Source organism: Heterocephalus glaber, unplaced genomic scaffold (assembly GCF_053883595.1).
Source record: "Heterocephalus glaber isolate CG9 unplaced genomic scaffold, H.glaber_assembly_v1.0 deba00000122, whole genome shotgun sequence".
Lineage (NCBI taxonomy): Eukaryota > Metazoa > Chordata > Mammalia > Rodentia > Bathyergidae > Heterocephalus > Heterocephalus glaber.
Genome location: NW_028258138.1, coordinates 39,757,863 through 39,763,876, shown reverse-complemented (window position 1 = coordinate 39,763,876; position 6,014 = coordinate 39,757,863).

Below are 6,014 nucleotides of genomic sequence, written 5' to 3'. Positions count from 1 at the left end.
ACACTAAGTGAGTTTGATTTTGCACTCAGAAAAAATATCATATTATGGGAAAATAATTTGCTTTTCTAATAATTGATCACTGAAGAGTACTACATACCTACATGCCAGAAACAGCCTCAGCTACATTTTTAAACAATGTTTCTCTGGGATTAACCAATCCATTTAGTTTTGCTGCCATTCATTTCACCAGTATTCTCTCTTTTTTTTCCATTTGAATCATGATTTGAGTAGGAATTAGCTATATCTCTGTTCTTTAGTGATTCAGTAGACAGATTGATGAAAACTTTGTAATAGTGTCTTTTCCTCAATAGTAGAAATAGAAACTTAAAAACAAATTTCGCATAACATTCCTGTGTGGTAGTAGAAGAGAAGGGAATTGTATAAATTATATTTTATGATCTGGTAATAAAAAATAAAATAAACGACAACACCAAAAAAACCACACTGATACCAAGAAACACTGTAGACTATTTTAAGGTAGATTGTCCTAATGCAGAAGGTGGCATGAATCTGCCTTTTAAAGACCTTCTAATTCTTAATCATGATTTGGATTTATGATAATACTTGCTTGTCTTCACTTTTATGAATTTTTCTTTTATCAGACCTTGTAAATTATACAGAAATGTCTCTTCTACTTTACCAATACTGTTAGGTAGATGAAATTTCTTAACATATTCCAGGGCTCCTCAAAACACAAAACAAAACAAAACAAAATTCTCCCAAATGATCTAATGCATCTTTTGATCTCCATCAGAAGAAAGGAAACACCTTTTTCCTGTCACTTTGCACCTTCGTTTACCTTGTCTCCTTTCTACAACCCCTATGTTAGATTATCTTGTGTCATGAACTAAGCCATAGCCAGATGATTATAATTAGATAATCTCATTGCAGTAACTAGGAAAGCATTCTGCTTCTTTCATCTTTAGAGACATCTAAAAGAAAAAAGCAGGCAGACTCACTCAGCACAATCAATTAATTTGCTGTGTTCTGTGCACATTTCTCATTACACCATATGATATCCTTGTGTCACCCAGTAAGACTACTAAGGAACTAATTGTTTTTCCTTTCATTTACATCTAGAGTTTAAGGAATAAAAGTCTTCTCACTCAACCTGAATAGTAAACATATCTCTTGAAAGATTTATATACCCCAGAATGTACCTCTATGCATCATCTACTAATGCTACATAATGAAACTCAAAGCAGAGTATTTCCAATTAAATTAACTCAGGGACAGCAGTATAGTCTTTGGACAAGACTACATCTATTTAAGTGAGTGAGGCAAATGATAAATCTACCCATGAGCTGTAGTATCACAGGAATACAGCCCTTATGGGTGAGCATCATTCTGAAGTCAATGTCTCTCACCTGACAGTTATTTTCTGTAAGTTACGAGCTTACCCTTTAGACAGGATTATGAGAACATTCATCTCCAGCAAGGTTGCAAGCCTTTGACATTATCTCCACCTAGGCAATAATAGACCCTTAATTTCTGGATATGAAAAGATTTAAGCAAGAATTAATTGCATAATATATATACTCATTGCTACTTTCATAATCAATAAACAGCCAAACATGGCATACATGACTGATATGTGTTTTAAATAATAGGTGGTTCAATGTGACAAAATCCCTTATTAAACCATATGGCTGTATAATCTTTCCTTAAAAAACTGCTTTGAGTAAAATTCATCATCTTTTCTAAAGTTATGAGATATGGGAATACTATGTTTTATTGCCATTTAAGCTAACTGAATAAATTAATTTAGATTCATAGTCACTTCCTTATCCAAATGGGAGTTCTCCAACTTAATTCCTTCTTCCTCATTAGTTTCTCATATCTAAAATAGCCACAACAGGGCTGGGGATTTAGCTCAGTGGTTTCGCCGCTTGCTACGCAAGCGCAAAGACCCGAGTTCGATCCCTGGTACCCCAAAAAAAAAAGAGAGAGAGAGATAAAATAGCCACAACTTGTAATTAGCTAAAACTGATTTGAATTGCAAGTTGGTGGGATAGTGAATCATTAACATCAGTTAAATACATTATTGAACAAGATTATATTGTTCAGCAATGCTTGTCCATTGCATTCCAAGAAATAATATTCACACCAATTCATGTAATGTATCTGAGTACTAATATAGGATTATGTAGATATTCAGGTGCCAGAAATATATGAAAACATGATATGTTTTACAGAATCTGCTTTCTTTTTACATTTTCTCTCTAAATCTATGTGTAAAACAGAAAGTCTACATACAGAGATAGAGACATATATTTAGATAAATAGTAATATTGATACAGTTTTTGTACATGCAATAGAAGGCTTTATTATGTACTTGCTGAAGCTTTAAATGGTTTGGCTTCCTGTACCAGTTCCCTCACTTGCTTAATGACATTTCTTAAGAGTTTGATCTCTATCTGCCTCAGTTTCTCAATCTGTAAAATGGCCTCACTCAGTTAATAGGAAGAGTAAGTGACACAATACATATAAAACACATGGACTAAGTAAGCATAAAGAATTATTCTAATATGTTGCATTTTAGTAATTGCGAACATGTATTAAGCAGTAATTATCAAATGGGCATTGCTTTAAGTGAATAGCATATTAGTTATTATCTACATTTGACAGATAAAATAACCTGAAACAAGGTGAAATTACTTGCCCATCATTACATAGCTATGAAGTTAAGTTTAAGCCCAGATACTTTGATTCAAGAATTAATCTAGATGCTGAGGATATTATATTGCTCTGAAGTCATATAAAATATAGAAAAATTAGAAAACATAAATATGAAAAATAGCTTTTAACAGTATTATCTAGTGATATAGATTTAGATAATATTTCTTAAAATAATGTTTTCTGGGCCTGCTTATTGTGTTTTCAAAATGTGATTATTCTTTAAATTTATCTTTTAAAAAAATAATCCTTTTTTAACTAAAAGGAGGAACAAGCTAATAAATCTGAAAGATCAACATTTGCCATCTATGTGTTTACTTGTGTTACCTTAATTTGAAGCAGACTTTTCTTATTTACCCAATAGTTTTTCATTTGAACAACAATTTCCATTATTGTCTAAGCAATTATAAATGAGCCCTAGAAACATAATGAATAATTAGCTTAAAATGTCAAGAATAATTTTTAAGGCTCCCAAATATAAAGGTAAAAATAAAAGAATCACTATAAGGGACACTTAAAATTTTAAATTATTCAGAAATACACAGAGAAAAGATCAACTCTTTTTTTTTTGGTACCGGGGATCAAATTCGGGTCCTTCTGCTTGTGAGGCAGGTGGTAGAACCACTGAGCTAAATCCCCGGCCCCCAAAAGATCAACTCTTTAGCTCTTACATAATATATTTTTATGTTGAGGTACAGAATAACTTTAAAAGATAAGTAATTAGAGACAAAAATGATGAAAACAATGAAAATTAACACTTACTGCATTTCAAGAACAAATGGAGAATAAAGCCCAACTGGATTAAGTAAAAGAACAAAATCTTAAATCAGCTAATGAACAAAATGATAAATACAAATAACTAATATAAATATGAAAAGATGGAATATTAGCAGTCAAGTCAAAGTAAAGCAAAAAATGCTATAGTTTTATTAGATTAGTAAAACAAATATTTGGACTTTATTTCTGACATTGAGAATGTAAGAAAAGTCTCAATTCTATACTACTGTATATGGTATATCCATGTAAATGATATAACAGCATTCATTACATTTTAAAAGTGTCCTATAAGAAAGTGATTTAGCCCACATCATTTACAAATGCCTAGTCTCATCCAGGGCAAACCAGCCTTTTCGGAAATGTGGGAGATCAGGAACAATGATTCTGCTTCTAGACTCATCCACACCCATGGTCAATAAGAATATTCCTTTCATAAATCTACAGTGAGAAGCTACAAGGCAGTCTCTTATCTCAGCCTGCTGCAAAGTTTAACATGTGATTGGGAGAATTGTGGAGTGGCCATGGTTGGAGAATCACCCTAGGCTGTTCTATGGAGGCTGAGAAAAGTTACACACAGAAAAAAGTAGATAAGAGAGCCAGAGAGGTGTGCCAAATGGCTTCCCATTTCCTGTTAAGTCTTTTGCTATACTCTATCTTTTTAAAGAGTTTCAAGAAATTCTTCTGTCTCCTGATAATAAACAATTATATTTTGTTCAACTCGTTCATGATACTTAAAGCCAAAATCATAATAAAATAAATTATTTGAAAAATTTCGTTATTTTTCAAGATTTTAAAAGTCTTTCAGTAATCACACTTCGCAGAAACTATCTTCAAAGAAGATTCAAAATTATCCTATAGCTATATCATAACAATACTTCAACAAAAATATTCTGGATGAAAATGTTAATTGCATTTTTGTTTACAAAAGTGAAAAGCAGAAAGCAACACAAATACCAAACAATTAAAAAATGACTTTAATTTGAATTGTTATACACAACTTAATATTATGAAAACATTGATTGTTTACAAAAAACATAATAAAATTGGTAAATGAACAGCTTATAGTATCAAGTGAGATGATTATAAAAATAACTGTTTCCTAGCTTAATTGTATTTTAACTGTATCATTCTGGTTTGCCCTTCACAGACAAGATATTCCAATTTTTAAAAATATTTATTTAAAGACATTTTAAAATGCAATTTTATAATTTTAAATATCATAGAAAATTATGAAGCAAGTTTTGTATTATTTGCTGGACAGATTTAACAATACTCCACCTTATTTTCTTGGTATATTTTACAAAATTATTCCAATGATTCTATACAGTAATATAAAATATTAAAAGCAGTTTTCAAATTCTGTTCATGTAAATATTACTTAGCTTAACCACTTAAATAAGTTATCCCCAATAAAATTGTTTTTAATATCCATAGATAGTCTATATAAATACATGGAAAAACCACTTTTTTATATATTTGAAGTCTGAAAATTACCAGAATTCTGCAAGAGTGTAATAAATGATTTTGGTAATCTAAAACTTCTCTTTAGAAAAAAATTATGGGGCTCCAATTTTAAAATGAAAAAAATAACACTTTTACAATAAGTATTTTTATGCAAAATCTAATGACGGTCAAACTTTAACTAATTTTTCTCTAAAGTATCATCTGGTTACCAACAAATTATTCAAGTGATTTCAGCATTTATTCTCATTAATATTAATAATATTAAATTTAGTAATATTAAATTCCACATTATCTTGAAACATTCCACAATAAAAATTTCAATCCGATGAAGGGATGGCACTAGTGTACATCAGTAATGTCTGATGCCTATCAAGTTAGTTCCATTTGCTATATTACCCTAGCAGACATGCTCTATATAATGTTGCATTCACTCATTTACTTATAGAAATCACAATCATTAAATAATCCTGATGGTATTTACTTTAAATCAGTTATTTACAGTGTGTATTTTTCGTTCTCATATCATGTCAGTATACTCTGTGTGAAAAGTCTGCTCCCAAAGATATCATTGTTAGCACAGGCTCTTTAGTGAAATATGAGCTTCCTGAATGTTGGGTTCTTGGAGAGTAAACTGAAATTGAGAGAGAGATACAATCACTTAGGCTTGGTTTCCATGAACATTACTGCACTGTATTCATTTTTAAACATTTTTTTCAGTTGTAGTAAAAATTAATTTAGTTTTAACAGTTTTCAAAATGTGCATTGTTGAACTTAAATTAGTAATTGATAACATTCATTTTCATATGTAGAGGTCTCATGCATTTCTCAGTATCAATTTAAACATTAAAATTCTTAAAGGAATGTAGTATGCATTTCTTGTTTCATGTTATTTAGCAGATTTAGTGATAAGTTATCAAAAATTAAAATATCTCATTGTAGATTATTTCTTTGAGAGACACTTTTTCAAAGTTCTTGATTCCTCTCTAAAAGGTTTGGTTTACTGAATTTGTCAAATAAAATTTTAGATTTCTCCCTTCCCTTAAATCTGTACCCCAGAACCGGCTTCCTTCTTGGGCACAGGTAGGTTGGGTTGAGAA